Raw genomic sequence first — 16,452 nt, forward strand, 5'->3', positions numbered from 1 at the left:
ATTGAGACCTTCAAAGTGGCCATGCTGCAATTTTTTTGCTGCGCTTCCAGCACCCTCTGGTATGCCTGCAGGCCACAAAGAACCAAAGGGGCTTCCAGTTGGGTTTCTGCCTGACGGTCCCTTCCTGGCACAATCTGGCATCTCTGGACCAACTACTGGGTCCGTACAAACTCTGGTACAGATCTCCACTCAGACAAAGAGATCTACATCTGTGTCTGCCATCCTGGTGCCAGTTGATGACCTGGTGCCTACTCAAGCTTGGTCGATGCTGCACTACAAGATTATAAAAGCGCAACCTGTTGTCAGTCTGCCTGATTCTCACCCTGTGCCTCTACCACGTCATAGCTATCAGCAGTGGCTCCATTCTCATTTTGTCTCCGATTTGTACACTGTGACAGAGCCGAACACAGGATGTTGATGTTATCTATATATACACACCAGTTGGCTTGATAACCCCGAAGAGACAGATCTTGATTCAGGCACATGGGCCAGCGACAGAAGAAAGGTCCTTATTTGCAGTGGTGGTTTGGAAGGCAGCTGAATTACTGGAATTGCAGTTGCCCTCCACTGAGACTAAGACAAATGTTTTGATGGAAATACTACTGCCTGGGCCAGCAACATTTGAGCCCTTGATCCCTTATTCTGATGCTTTCACAGATACTCTTGTAGGTTCCTGGTTAAAACATTGCTCTTGCCCACCTGCAAACAGGTAGGTGGCCAGACATTATTGGCCAGTGCCTTGTGACACAGACTTCCTCCAGACAGGCTTATTGTAGAGGTGAACCCTAACTCATTTCCAACCTATCTTCAAGGCAAAGAATCCAAAAGGATTGTTGCTTTCGGCAAACATATGTTTTCCTCTTCTATCATGACACTGCAGTCCATAAACATGCTCTGTTGGTACACACACCCTGTGGAACACAGCCAGCGAGATCTTGCCGGTGAGCATTGAGGACCTTAGGGTCTTTTTGGTTCAGATAATACCTGGTGGCCGACTCAATGGATTGCCGTGGCAGCTGAATCTACACCAGGATTGTTCTTTGCAGGGATGGTTGTTTGTGGATCTCTGGGCTTTCTGGTGCTGTACAGACCTTCTTAATGGGCATGCCCTTGTAAGAGTTACATCTCTGAAGAGAAGACAGACTTTGCCTTGCACCACTTTAAAGACAGCACATCTATAGCACGTTCTTTTGGGATATTGACCCCCGTTAAAACAATTTTCTCACCAGTTCAGGAAATTTAGGGACTATTCCAGGAGGCTGGCATACAGACAAACAGTCTTCAAAGACGGTGATGCAGCAGACAAACCAGTTCTTTCAGGGCCAAGTCATGGAACCGAAAGGCAACTTGCAGGCCAGGAGGGGCATCAGTCTTCTAACTCCTCCTTCTGCCCTGCCACAAAAGCCATGAAGCTGCTTTAGTTTGCACTTACTGGCACACACTTAACCAATGGGAGACAGTATCTGGTACTTCCTCCCAGGATGCAGATACATCACGTTTGAGGTATGCAGATCCATCACGTTCGACAGATCGGTATTACAAATTGAACAATCACGCGCTACCCTACCACCTTCTCTCCTCCTGACCTATTATTCCTCCCTCACAGGAGCGAATCTTTGCAGAACATCTGACCTTACTAGAGGAAGTTGCCCTGCTGCTCACCAAGGATGTTGTGGAAAACAAACTTGACTCAGAGGGAGGTGAAGGTTACTATTCTTGCTTTTTTCTCATTCCAAACATGATGTGAGACTTAGGCCTATCTTGAACCTGCGGCTTCTGAATGTCTTCTTGCGGAAGGACACATTCAAAATGCTTACATAGTCTCCAATCCAATTGGCTCTGAGCCCCGGAGTCTGGATGGTGTCCTTTGACTGGCTGACAGCATTTTTTCACGTACCCGTCCTGAAATTCCACTAGTGTTACTTGTAGTTCAAAGTGGGCCAAGAGCAATTTCAGTTTCACTTTGCCTGCCTGGTTCTGCAAGACTATTTGATCTAGGTCCACTTCACAGGCCCTCCAATCGGCAAGGCACCATTTGGGGCCAGATGTATCATCACGGCCCTTTGAAATTCGGAAATAGCGATTTTTAAGAAATCGCTATTTCCGACTCGATAAGTGCCATGTATCACATTTGTGAATCGGTAATATCGATTTCTTAAAAATCGCAAATGCTATTACCGAATCGCAAATTGCGATACCGGCCCCATTCGCAGCTATGGGCCTGTTGGCCCATATCTGCAAATTTTTTGCATTTCCAAAATTGTGATTTCTGAACCAGAAATCGCAATTTTGGAAATGCAAAACCCCAGGGTGCTGGGGGGCCAAGGCCCCCTCTGCTGCACCCCACATTTTTTGGGGGGGACATGTAAGGTGCACACATGCCAAAAGGGCATGTGTGCTTTACATGTACAATTTAAAAATGCATTTTAAATGCATTTTTAAATTTTGCACATGGTTACCACCAAGTTCAACTTGGTGGTAATTAGCGATTCCCAAATGCCAAAATCGCATTTAGGAATTGCTTCATACATGTGCTAGGAAATCGCAATTAAGGAATCCTTATTTGCGATTTCTAATTAAGAGAGTCGCAATGAAATGGCATTTTGCATTCGCAAACGGGCATTCGCACAGTTTGCGAATGCAAAATGATTTCATACATCTGGCCCTTGGTGCCTAAAATAAGGTGAGCAATCTGCAGTTAAACGTTTCCATCTGAGTGAGTTACTTCCCTTCACCAACACACTTTCTAGTGGATACTTCAAAATGCAGATTCCTCACTGCCCTCCTGTCTCCCAGTTTTGTGGAGTGGCTCCACTATTTAACATCTAAAAAAGTCCCACTTTCTAGATCAGCAATTGTTAGCACTCTATGTCAGAGCACAGAAAGGAAAAAAGACAAAACTGATGTCAGAGCACAGGGGTGGCGCTTATATGCAGTTTGGTTCCGCTTCGTCACTTCCAGAGCAATATGGAATTAGAGCTGAGGGGCACGGCACCACCTAGTGGCATATATTAGCTCGGCTATATAAATAGTTTCTGGATCCATTCTGACGCCTGGGAGATATTCTAAGCTGACGAACAAATACAAAACATCACATGAAATCACAAATAATTCATTCAGATCGTGATCAAGGGAAAGCAGAGTAATAACAAATATATACAGTCGTTATTAATCTATTTTAATTACAAATGTAAAATCACCAAAATCAAGTCATAAAGCACGTTTGGCTCCCACATTTGGATGAGTCTTTGCCCCCTCCCCCCGCCCCCAAACTCGCCCCCTCCCCTCAACACAGACTTGTATGGGTCATTAATTATTTACTGTATAAAATTACAATCATGCTTTTTTACAATTCGGTAGTAGGTGAAGCAAGTGAAATTTGTCAAGGGCAGGGACAGGGAGGAAGGAATCAAAGGCATGGGAGTCAAGTAACAGGATTATCAAATGAGAGAACAGCGGGAGGAAGGAGTTTTCTCAAAGCTCGTTACAGAGGGCACAACGGGGTAAATGTCAACGTGACTAAAAGAGCTGAGTTAAGGCCTCTGGTTGGCTGAGCATATGTAACCTGAATGGGCGGTAGCAACCACAGGTAGCTGGCTGAGCTGACTAGGGTTAAACACTTGCCAATAACCTCTACAATGCTACATCATGGTCACTACATCGGAAGTACCTTTATATCGCATTACATCAGAAGTGCCGTTACTTAGCAGGTAAGGTTATAAGTACTATTTGTACGCCTATATATATATATAACTATATATGTATAGTTACAAATATATAAATGCACTTTTAAAACTTAAGAAGTAGTGCAATTATTCTAATTTATTTTTTTGAATTATGTCGTTAAAGTGTCATTAGTTTTAATTACATTTTAATTGATATTTAAACTACAAATCCCTGAACCTACACTATCCATCTGTGACCTCTTCTTACTGCCTCGATGTAAAATTCAAAAAGTAAAACTTTAAAACAGGTATTTTAAATTGTATCTTTCATAATTAAATGCGTATTTCTTTATTACTTACCGGTGAAGTAAAGACCTACACAGTAAAAGACTGAAAGCGTACCTGCGGAGTAAGGAAGGACTCCTGAAGCAAATTGCGCAAGGAAAGGGCTTCCAGTGAAAAAAAATGAAGTTAAGTTAGGAAACACTACCTTCTTTTTGGATGCTTTACTTGGGTGGGTAATGCAGAGCAAAACTACGGTGTCCGGCTTTTGCATTACCTGGGCAATTTTAGCATAGTCTGGTCGTCTGAGACTAAAAAACAATAAATCAGGAAAATGTTGCTTACCCGTAAAAACCGATTTGCTGCTGCGGCACTGCACACACTCCTTCAATCTACCGATCAGTTCAGTATACTTGTTTTTATTTTTACAAGAAGTTCATTGAATTGTTAGTGACCTAATATCTTTCCCGAAACCCACAGTACATATCAGGATCCAGACTCCGCCACAGATTGTGTTACCTTCGTCTTCCACACAAAGGCTAAGAGAATGTGCAGAGATGCAAAACATTATGACGTTTTTGTACTATAATGTTAATAATACAAAGCCCAGTGCAGGTGGAAAACGTCAAAAGTGCAACAGGCAACTTCTATTGTCTCGCACCTGTGGAGATGGGCAGGGTGAATGTGAACCTACAGCACAACAATTTGCAAGTTGATTGTTAGAGAGAAGTGGTGTTTTTCCATGCGCTGATGAAGATGTGCATAGTCTGAAACGCAGCACACAGCCTTTAAAGTGGTGTCCTGTGTGCAGAGCAGGCACATTCCTAAAACAAAGCTTCGAGCCCAGTTTTTTCTACCTGTGCATTTTGACAGGCATTAGTAACCATACACTAGTGCTTGTTAAAAGTGTGAACTGACAGCAAATTAACAGCTTTACAGATGTCTGCCAGTGGGTGTTCACCTGAGAAAGACCTTATGGTTCATTTCTTAGGAGTGGCTATGGGTAACATGCAGTGCACATTTAGCTTTCACATAAAAGAAATGAATGCACCTAACAATCCGCCATGCAAAACTTGCCTTTGATATAACATTCCCAAGATGTGGCAAGGCAGAGGAAATGAACAACTGTTTAGTTGTCTGACTGTAGATATTTGGAGATCTATTATCGAGAGAATGTCGCTCAGGGGGGGGAAAAAGATGGTAAAATTAAAGATTAAAAAGGAAACGTTAAATGATCCTGGTTAAAAAAAAGAAAAAAAAAAAAAAGAAAAGAAAGTTGGGGATGCAACAACACTCTGGCCTTGTAAGTCACCCAACGCAGGTTCCGGTGCCAACAAGAACTATGCTCTCCGGAGCAAAGCCAGTACCTTTTACACTTGATAGGCCTGAAGAGGAATAGGAGGTGTCGGAGGACACATATCTCTTAGATGAGGAGGACAACTGGCATAAGGAACGTTTGGAGGACAGTGAGCTTGACACTTCGCCTGACACTGAATTGGTCTCTCTTCCTACTGTGGCTACGGAGAAGGGAGCCTCTTTTGCTATGGTGGTGCGTAGGACGGCTGAGGTCATGGACCTTCAGCTGTACTCAGTAGCAGTCAACACAAACTTCTTGACAGAGGTGCTTCAGCCTAGTCTCAAACCCTTAATGAAGTCCTTAATGATGTCCTACTCTGGGCCTGAGCATAGTTTAATTGCCCACTCCCATAGCCCTGCTCATGGGGACCCCAGTTTCCTTAACCAGCACCCTCCCCCGGACAGCTTGGTGGTCCAAGCCTCTACTTCTATGATCAACTCAGGCACGTTTCCTATCACTGCGCCGGAATGGGAATCCAAAAGGCTGTATACCTTTGGAAAGAGAAAGTTCTCTACTGCAAGCCTTCTTGGAGAGAGGGCAGACAGAGCTGGAGAAATGAAAGTACAGCAGAGCTACAGCCCGGTCCCTGGGCTTGTCTATGGCTTCTCATCACCTCTGGACTGGGTCTCCAACCATGCCCATACCCTCCCAGCCACCACAGCCAGCAGGCTTCCCAGGCTTTTTATTGCCAAGGATGCAGGTCCCACAAACTACTTGGGACTGGTAGCCAGAGGCTGGGTCAGTTCACAACATCCTCAACTGTGCCAGCTTCCAAACCCCTTTAGTTCGCTCTCGACCTTCACGGGCACCCAGTGGGAGGCAGGATACAGCATCACCTGAACCACTGGCAGTCAGTAATATTGGACCATTGGGTTTTGCAAATAGTCCAAAGGGACTACTCCCTGCCCTTTGGGATTACTCCTCTCATGCCACCCAGTTATGATTGGCTGAAGGAGGACCACCTCGCCTCACTCTGTCAGGAAGTGCTAACTCTCTTGGCCAATGGAGTAATTGAGAAGTTGCTGATATCAGTAGGCTCTAACTGCTAATCTAGCTAATTTCTGGTGGCCAACAAGGACGGAGGCTTTCATCCCATCCTAGATCATTGTCTTCTCAATCTCGGCCGAAAAAGGTGAAATTCAAGATGCTCACGCTCACACAAATTAGGTCTGCCCTGGACCCGGGAGGCTGGACGGTAGTGTTAGACTTGCAGGACACATATTCCCCTTCCATCTGCTCACAGATGTTACCTGCATTTCACGATGGGCCACAAGCACTTTCAATTCACCGTGCTCCCCTTTGGCTTTACCATCACCCCTCAGGTGTTCACGAAAACTATGGCAATGGCTGCAGCTAATTTTCGGAAGTTGAGGGTTCCAGTCTTTTCCTTCCTCTATAAATGGCTGATGAAGGCGGATTCACCCCAAATAGTTGCCTCTCACCCCAAGACTAAGGCAAACCTTTTGCACATGCTGGGGGTCACTATCAACATGCTGAAGTCACACCTGTCCCCTTCTCAGACACTCCCTTTCATCGAAGCTGTTTTGGTTACAGTGCAGGTTCAGCCTTATCCTCCCAAACAGCGAGTCCAGAATATTCAGGCTATGATACTGATGTTTCAGCGTCTACTCTGGATTTTGGTAAGACTGACACTGAGGCTGCTGGGCCTCATGGCGTCATGAATCCTGCTTGTGACACATACCAGCTGGCATATATGGGCTCTAAAGTGGGACCTGAAGTTCCAGTGGGTGCAGCAATAGGGGAATCTTTTCAACTTGGTCAAGATCTCAGAGGGCACTGCAAAATCTCTGCAGTGGTGGTTATAACAAGCAGCAATTGGGTCAGCAGCAGACCACTCTACCTTTCCCGACCAGATCTGAAAGTAGTGGCAGATGCATCACTCCTGGGCTGAGGGGGCCATGTAGGAGAGGTGCAGATCAGAGGCCTCAGGCCGTCAGTGGAATATGGACTCCATATCAACCTGCTGGAGGTCTAAGCGATCTGACTGGCACTGAAAGCCTTTCTACCCTTCATCAAGGGAGGCTAGTGTAGGTGTTCAAGGACAACACCACTGCCATGTGGTATTGTAACAAATAGGGTGGGGAGGTTGACCCTTTGTCACAAAGCCCTGCGCCTCTGGACATGAATGGAGGGTCAGGATATATGCCTGTTGGTTCAACACCTGGTGGGCTCTCTGAACACCAGAGCAGACTATGTCAATCAATGATGCCTAGCGGATCACAAATGACATCTCCATCCAGAGGTAGTGCAAGGTCTCTTTCACAGTGGGGAGAGTCTTGGTTAGATAGGTTTGCCACCGCCAAAAATGTGCAATGTCAGGACTTCTGCGTGCTGGAGTTGCCAAGGCGGCTCTAGCTCGGAAATGCTTTTTGTCTTGTGAAGAGCTCAGGCCTCTTGTACACCTTTCCAACCATAGCACTACTGCCCAGAGTTCTCAAGAAGATCAGGAACGAACCGGCCCAAATCAGCCTTTTGGCTCTGGACTAGGCTTGGAGAGTTTGGTATCCTGAGTTATTGAGAATGGCCATCGGTCCTCCGATCAGGCTGCCCCTTTGGGAGGGACTTCTGTCACAGCATTAGGGGACGTTTCTCTGCCTGAACCTGTCAACGCTCTGCCTTCATGTGAGAGATTGAGTGGAGACAGCTGACACCTTTTGACCTTCTGTTCGAAGCCTGCAATGCTATCTTGGCAGCCAGGCATCCATGTACCAAGACAGTATACGCCTGCCATAGGGAAATGTTTGTGGCATGATGTGCAGAGAAAAAGGTTGACCCTATTTTCGCTCCTCTCTCTCCGGTCCTTCTCTTTATTATTTCTCTTGCCCAGCAGGACTCTTCTTTGGGCACTTTAGAGGGCTACCTTTCTGAGGTTGCCAAATTAGCCATCCTTTTCAAATCTCCTGCTGTAAATAGGTGTTTGAAAGGCTTGCAACATGTTTCCTCCTTCACCATTCACCATGCCTCAGCAGGCCCTTAATTTAGCGCTCACTTTTCTTATGTGCGCTCCTCTCAGGCTCTTTACCATGAAGACTGTCTTTCTTGTGGCAATAACGTTGCCCAAGGGTCAGTGAGCTTCAGGTTTTGTCATTCAAACCCCTGTATCTGAACATCTACCCAGATAAGTTGTTTTTTTGCATTACAGCTTACTTCCTGCTGAAAGTTGTCACTCCCTTTTATGTAGGACAGTCTATCACCCTGCCTACTTTTTAAACTCCGCCCCATCACATCCCTCTAAGGGAAAGGAGCGCCTCGACCGACTGGACCAAAAAAAGAGCATTGTTATTCTACCTTGACTGCACAAACGTTTAGGGCGGGTGACCAACTTTTTGTGGGGGTATGTCAGAGCAAAGAAGAGGAAGGCCAAGCAGAAACGGACTACCTCCTATCCGATCATACTCTGTATTAAGAACAGTTACACACTGGCCAAGAAGCAGCCCCCTGAGGGCTTGCATACTCATTCCACCAAACCTAAGGCTGCAATCTCTCTGTGAGCATGCAAAGCTACGGACCTGGACATTTGCCAGGCAGCAACGTGGGCCTCTCTGCACATGTTCACAAAACACTACTGCCTAGATAGTCAGGTCTGTCAGCATGGGCACTTTGCCCGTTCAGTCCTGCAGGACATTTTGGTGTGAAATTGTTTCACAGCCTAACCTCCAGGGAGATACTGCTTGGGTATCTATTATAAAAAATAAAAAAATTAAAAAAAACATTATTACTTTTAAAACCAACAAAGAGCGGGCCCCATCCCAGTAACCTAGCACTTGTGCCACCATCCTATGTAATATGGCTATCAAATAGACAAATCACAGCATATGGAAAAATGGCACAATCACATACCAGTGTATCATACAGTACAGACCGCTCAACCCACATGCGTACCCCCAAGTCATGCCTGTGATCATGTGCATCTCTAATAGCGGCCCATGACTTATCAATGGATGGATCAAGTTGTATGCCCCACGACCCGGCCCAGTCTTTCCAAACTTTGCAGTGTTTCTGGGAACATCCCCATGCCATGTAGATAGGACACTCTAGGCCCATATAGTAGTCCATACCCTTGGCCCATGCCTCCACAAGGGGGAGACACCACGTTTTTCCATGCTCTTGCAATGTCCCTTTCCACCACGATCAGGCCCAGTCATAATAGCGCTTTTGGATACCTTTTGCGCCCCCCTCCCCACCACTCTAGTCATCCATGACATGTAGAAGGATACGTTTGGGATCTCTAGGGATGGGCCAGCCAGCACCTTCTCCAATCTCCCAAACACCCGTCCCCAATAGTAAGAGCAGGGCTCCTCCAAAACGTATGGGGTAGGTCTCCCTGTGGGACCCCACATCTCAAGCATTCCCTTTGTGGCTATCAGACCCATGCGGTGCAGTTTTGTCCTGTAAAGGTAGACACAGTGAAGCAGCTTCAGCTGCATTAACTGGAATTGGGAGGCTATCACTACCTTCCAAGGCGCCACCACCATCTCTTGCCAGTCCACATGTTCTACCTTACCCAGCTCTCCCTTTCACACCCTCCTCACCGTCCCCATGGGATCAGGCAAGTTACACATCAGCATTTTATAAATCTCGGATAGCTTATGGGCTTTTGTATCTGTAAGGAGGGGTTTCGCCTCCATTGGGAAGAACTCGGGATGCCCTCCACTGATTGTATGCTCGGTAAAAGTGCATGGCGAAGCTAGAAATAGTGGAAAAACTGTGTGTGAAGAAAATCAAATTCTACCTGTATGTCCTCAGAGGATTTCACCTTTCCATTGTGTAACACGTCTCCCAGGGTGGATATCCCTATGTTGTCCCATACAGCAAATCCTCATAGAGTCCTCCCCTGTGGGAGCCTAGTGCCTCTCCATAGTAGAGTCTCAGTGTTAGCCTATCAGACCAATGGACTTCATAGTAACCGACCACACCCCAAGCACCACCCATGTAGCCCATGTAGCTGGTGGGAGAGCACCACTGCATTACCACCACAGAGATCGAGGAGGCTCTGACAACCCAGCATACCCTAACTTACATTTGCCAGGTCATCGAAGCCACCAAACCACCAATCATTAACTATGAGCAGGTGTGCCGCCCAGTAGTACCAGGGTAAGTCAGAGGTAGCATTCCAACCCAGATCCTTCCCCCACCCCCGCCTAATAAACCGCCTGGCAGCATTTCCCCAAGGCAATTTGTGGCGGCCTCCATCTCCACAGGAAGGTTCTAAGACCTTGTCCACCGGAAATGGGTGGTTTTGATGTTGCTAGAGAAGGCACAGATGGGAAACCATTTTAAAAATGGCTGATCGTCCCAGTAAAGATAGGGGGAGAGTAGCACAAAATGTGACCTCACGTGGGAGGCCCTCCTACTGGGGTACTAAGTTTCTTTAATAGAACCTCTCAGCCTCCTCCATGACATAGACCCCCCAAGTACTTAAACCCTGAAGGCAAGATTCGTGTCCCTAACGCCCATGGCATATCTATGGGGCAGGGAGCTATAGGAAAGATTAAGATTTCTTGACATTCGCCTGAATGCCAGAGTACATTCCAAATATTTGGAGAATTTGAAGAGCTCTAGGCCCGATGTCTCTGGATCCCCCAGAAACAGCAGGACCTATTTCGCGTACAGTGAGAATCTGTTGCTCAACTCAGGGGTTCATTAAAACCCCTGGAACAAGGCGTCAATTCGCACCCATGCTGCTAAGGGTTCTATCACGAGGGCAAATAAGAGGCAAAAAGGGGCAGCCCTGTTGTGTACCCCACCTCACTTGGAATAAATTTGAGTTTACCCTCTTACATGCACCCTAGTTGTAAGAGTGATGTATAATTATAGTGCTCTGCCAATGAATTTGGGTGTGAACCCCAGACGTTGCAAAAGAGCAAATAAGTGTTCCCAATCCACCGAGTTGAAGGCTTTCCTAAAGTCAATTGCAAGAAGGGCCCTAAGGCCACCGTAATTCTTACTCAAAGCTTTGTGTACTCGCTTTAAGTTATGTTGGGTGGCTCTACGCGGCACGAAGCCAGACTGGTCCGGGTGAACCAGATGGCTGATGACTCCTGCTAATCTAGAGGCCCATATTGTCACTTACTCATTTAACAGCAAGATCGTCTGGCAGTCCTCGCAGTGTGTACCCTCCATGCCTGGCTTGGGGATCGCCACTATTTCCACGGTTCTAAGATCTGCAGGTAAACCTCCCCTCTCCAGCGCTTCTTTCAAAATTTCCAGTAACAGAGGGCCTGTCTGAGGCCAAACCAGTCACCAGAATTCTGTTAGGACCTGGCACTTTACCTTCCTGCAGTTGTGCCGATGCGGCGCACAACTCATCCCAGGGAGTCACAGTCCTCTGGGGACAACTGGGGCACCGGCAAGACCTGCACAAAGGAATGGAAGTCTACTCAGGGGCTTGTGGGGTCCGCACTATACCATTCCCTGTAATACGTAGAGAAGGCTTGTGCAATCAGTGCGCTCCCTGTTATTCAAGGGCCATCAGCAAGAAAACAGGCCACTGGGGCCCTTGCTTCCCTTCGTGTGCCCAGCCAGTGTAAGGTCTTACTGACCTTGTCCCCCATTAATAAATTCGGCTAAGCGTGGCCATCCAGGCCTCGCTCGCCTCCTGCCTGAGCTCCTGTTGAAGTAGTGTGTGTGCGCAGCAAATCACGCAACCGGGATTCCTACTTGGATTACACATAAGTGCTCTGTATGGTAAGAATACGTTCCTCTAGGTACACGATTTTCCGTCAGGCCCTTTTTCTCTGATCCTTTGTGTAACTAAGGATATCCCCCATACAGTAGCTTTCTTTGCCTTACATAAAGTGCCTTGGGTCTTCACTGATCCCTTATTTTCTTTGAGGAAACACTGGCACGCTTGTAGACATTTCCCTAAAGTTCTCATGTTGGATGTACTAACGGTCTAGGCGCCAGCCCGCCATTGCTCTCCTTGGGCCCCAAGTTAGATCCACCATCATCAGTGAATGATCGGAGAGACTGAGCCAGCAACTTAGCATCCAAAACCCTGTGTCCCGCGTGCATAGGCATAAGAATGTAGTCAAGTCTAAAGAAAGATCTATGGGCCCCAGAGTAGAAGGTGTAACCCCCACCTTCTCACTGGTGATGCATCCTCCATACATCAATCACATTTAAGTTTTGCACAGAAGTACAGAAGGGTGTCCGGCCATCGCCGGACACACCGGGGGGTACAAACCTGTCAAGACCAGCATTGCACACTCCATTGAGGTCTCCAACCAGAATCCAAGTGGCCTCCGGCAACTCCTTGACCAGGTCTCCCATCTTCGACAAGAAACCCACCGATATGGGCTAAGCGCATACACACAAATCAAGGAGATCGGGAGGCCATGCAAAGCGCCCATGTATCTGCCCAACATATCACGCCAAACCTTGTGAAAAACCAGTGGTGTATGTTTTCTAATTAAGTTGGCCATACCATGGAAACCCAGATGGAATCCCATGTGATATATGGGAGCGAAATTTTTGCCGGACACAAATGGCCACTTATTCCCCAATTTATGAGTCTCCTGGGGCATTATTATGTCAGCATCCGTCTGTGAGGCTGCTTCAGCACCGCTCCCCTCTTAATTTTGTTCAACAACCCGTTTGTATTCCACGTGAGGATCCTAAGTATACCTGGGCCAGTACAGCCCCACTGGGGGCCCTATGATATATGACATGATATGATATATGACAGCCATTGCCAATCCATGTCTGTGTAAAACATGCATGGAACCAAAATGCCAGTTCTACAGCCATGCTCGTCCTTGAAGAGAACCCAAAACAATGCCCCTAAACCTGCCCTATCCCAAACACCCCCCCCCATACTTTGAGAACTGGATGTTCCTGTTGTGGTGCAACTAGGGATCGTACTCAATGGGGTTAACTTGCGATTAACCTGTGTATCACCCCTACCGTCCCAACTTCCCTCCCCAACACAACCCATCTCAACAAGAGAAGACTGGCTACAGCCTAGCAGAACAATCATGCAGATTCTTAACAAATCAAGCTCCCACAGCCCATGCCAAAAGAAGCCCTATACGATGTGCCCAGCAACACCAGGTTTGCAGTGCTGGAGTCAGCCACTACAGCAATCTCAATTGCGTCTGCAGCTGGGTCGGTCCTCACTGTCGGATGCTTAGGGCCCATGGATCTAGTCCTCCTCTCTCTTCGGTGTGGTCGCTTTCTTAAAGCCATGCGCCATTACTTGGGTGGTCAAGCCTTGCCCTCCTCTCTCCTGGACTGGCAAATATTTATTGTGTCCAACTGGGCGTTCCTCAATCCAGTTCCACATCGCCTCCAGGGTATCGAAGAAAAAGGCCTTGTTCAGGTAGATGACCTTCAGTCGGGCTGGGAACATGAGCATGTAGGTGACCCCAATAGTCTTCAGCTTCTGCTTTACCTCCTATCTCCTGAAATGATAGCCTTTGCTGCTGTACCTTCAAAGTATATTCAGAGAAAATCAGCAAGGGAGAAGATTGATAAACCACCTGGCCAGCTTTGCGCTCCACCCTGAGAACAGTGTCCCGGTCAGCATAATTGAGCACCTTGACAATGAAGGGACGTGGAGGGATGCCCAATGGGGGTCTAGCAATCAAGGCTCTGTTCCCTCTTGATGACTAAATAATTGGACACCTCGCTGGGGAGACCCAGCCGCGCAGCCAGTCATAGATGAATTTGGTTGGTGTCGTTCCCTCTGCCCCTTTGAGAATGCCCACAATGTGGAGAGTGTTTCGCATAGACTTTCCCTCTGCATCCTCAATCCTAGCTTCCAAGAGCCCCACTCGGAGGTGCAAATTAACCAAACGTTCTTTTTGTGACTTCACTGTGTCACTTTCAGACAACCTAACCTCCACCTCGGTAATTCTGTGGGCAGTGTTACGAAGGTCCTGTCAAATTAGCGCCAAATCCACTTTAAGTTCCCCTATTTCGCTTTCTATGGTTACTTTGAGATCCTGTATTGTGAGCAATACGGGTGAGGTGTCTTGCACCAGCATTCCATGCCCCCAGCAGGGGTAATGTGTTTGGTATAATTGTCTATCTTCTGTTGCGCGGCAGTGGCCTCCAGTTTGTCTTTAGCCAGGTTGAAGGATGGGGTTCTGCCCCTGGTCTAATGCAGCAAGGGAGGTAATGAGAAACCACCCATTCCCCCAACCCCTCTTGGGAGTTCTCACCGCTCCGGGGTCAGAGTAGGATTCGTTATGCATCCCACGCTCAAGGGTCACAGGAGGTCCTGGGTTCCCCACAAGGGAAGCACCAATATCATGGGGCCAGGGCCACCCCTCTCCAGACAATGCCAGTCGAAAGGGTCTTCCACAGTCACGCTATCCGAGCAACCTCTCCAAAGTCACAGGGCACTAGAACCACCTGCGACTCCACGCCTAGCCCGATGCCCCTGGACACCCACCAGTTCCCCGGTAAAACCTTCACTCGATGGAGAGAGGGGAGGCAGACAATCGAGGCAGCTGTCTTCAAAAATGAAGCTAAGCGTGAGCAGAGACCCCGCTGCCACTATCCCTGCTGAGGGGCTCCGGCAGACCGATCTGAGAGGAAAAGTCCCAAGTACCTCCACTGGTGAGGCATTGCCTCGTGTGTCCCCACAAACCTCAATTCAAAGCCACCTCCCCGGGGATTATCGTACTGCAAGGCCACCCACCTTGGGCCATGTCTCCAGCTTCTAAGGGCGATTAATCCAGCTGGACTTCGGACCTGACAGACGCATCGATCCGGCAGGGCTTCAGGCGCTAGGACGCCACTTCAGCACAGCCACAGGTCGGTGGCCCCTTGGGTGTGGCATCCCTCCTCCATGATCGGCGTGGCCTCCAGTCACAGTACCAGGTGCAGGATTCGTCCCAGTCACCGCCCCTCCATTGTCTTGTCATTCCACTTCTCCGTTGGTCAGGCTCCACAGAATCCACCTCTCCTATGGGCCCCGCGCTTGGCCTCAGCGCTTCAGGGCTTCACCGTGGACCACGCCCAGCTCGGGACTGCCTCTCATCCTCAGTTTCCAGTGCCGTCTGGAGTCACGCATGGCGAGTGAGCAGAGAACTCCTTCACTGGGCACCAATGCCACCCAGGTCTCAGGCGGGCCTGGCTTGCGGCATTCCTCTGACCGCTATTAACAGTGGCCATACCATGACTACTTCCCAACCTGGGATGGTAGTGCGATCACCGCTTAGGAAATGTTGCTGCTGCTGCAAGTGATGTCGGCTGCCTATAGGCTTAGCCCTGGTCAGATGCCCCTGAGGAGCAGCAGTTTCCCCTCAGACTGTCTGCGTTGGTGGCGGCGCTTGTTCCAGGAGCAACTGCCATGGTCACTAGTGAAGCCATGCCCCCTTGGGCATCTATTCTAAGGTAAGGAATCTGCAACTAGAAGTCTCTAACAGATGAACAACATACTTACCTTCCGTTAACGCCTTATTTGGTAGACATCATCTAGCCACAGATTTATTACCGAGCCACCCATACTCCCCACTCTATGAACAGATTTCTAGGGACAGGGCTGTTCCACTCTCGTGACCCTAGTTTTCCACACCAGTGGTTAGTTTTCTTCATGGCTCCACACTCCTGGGGTGGAATGTTGCCAAAAGAAACTTGTCAGCACACCGGGCTGGCACCTATATAGGCACAGTGCATGCCACTTTAAGCGCAGAAGGCACCATGCGGAGTTGAACACCACCTCCTAATGGTGTGTAGGGAGTACTGCTCATGGAAAATTTACAGATTCAGTCCGATGCCTGGGAATAATTCTAAGGTGAGGAATCTGCAGCTAGATAAAAATGCCTTATCTGGTGGAGACTAAGTAACTTGTTCTTTACATTTTAAAAAAACCCTAGCAATGCATGAAAAAACAAAAGGTTAAAGGAATGTTATAGTTAGGTGAAATGATCAGTAACAACTTTACATTTCAAAATAAAAAAAACACAGAAATTCACCAGTTATAGTAATCTCAAGTAACTATAACTCGTGCCCCAAGGTAAGTATAACTTGTGCCCCAGCCATGCACTGCTTATTACCTCCCATATTACATCACAAGAAATATTTTATGACATTCTTGATAATATAACTGCAACATTTGCAATAAAATTATTGATGAGAAAATTGTGCATGGAGGGGGGTGAGTTATAACTATTTGAT

General features: G+C 47.7%; 1 protein-coding gene across 1 annotated transcript in view; it reads right to left on the reverse strand.

The window, feature by feature from the left end:
- Positions 1 to 16,452, reverse strand: part of JAM3 (junctional adhesion molecule 3) — a 335,977-nt gene that overhangs the window by 148,905 nt on the left and 170,620 nt on the right. The gene's annotated exons all lie outside the window — the stretch shown is intronic.

Source organism: Pleurodeles waltl, chromosome 3_1, assembly GCF_031143425.1.
Source record: "Pleurodeles waltl isolate 20211129_DDA chromosome 3_1, aPleWal1.hap1.20221129, whole genome shotgun sequence".
NCBI classification, from domain to species: Eukaryota; Metazoa; Chordata; class Amphibia; order Caudata; family Salamandridae; genus Pleurodeles; species Pleurodeles waltl.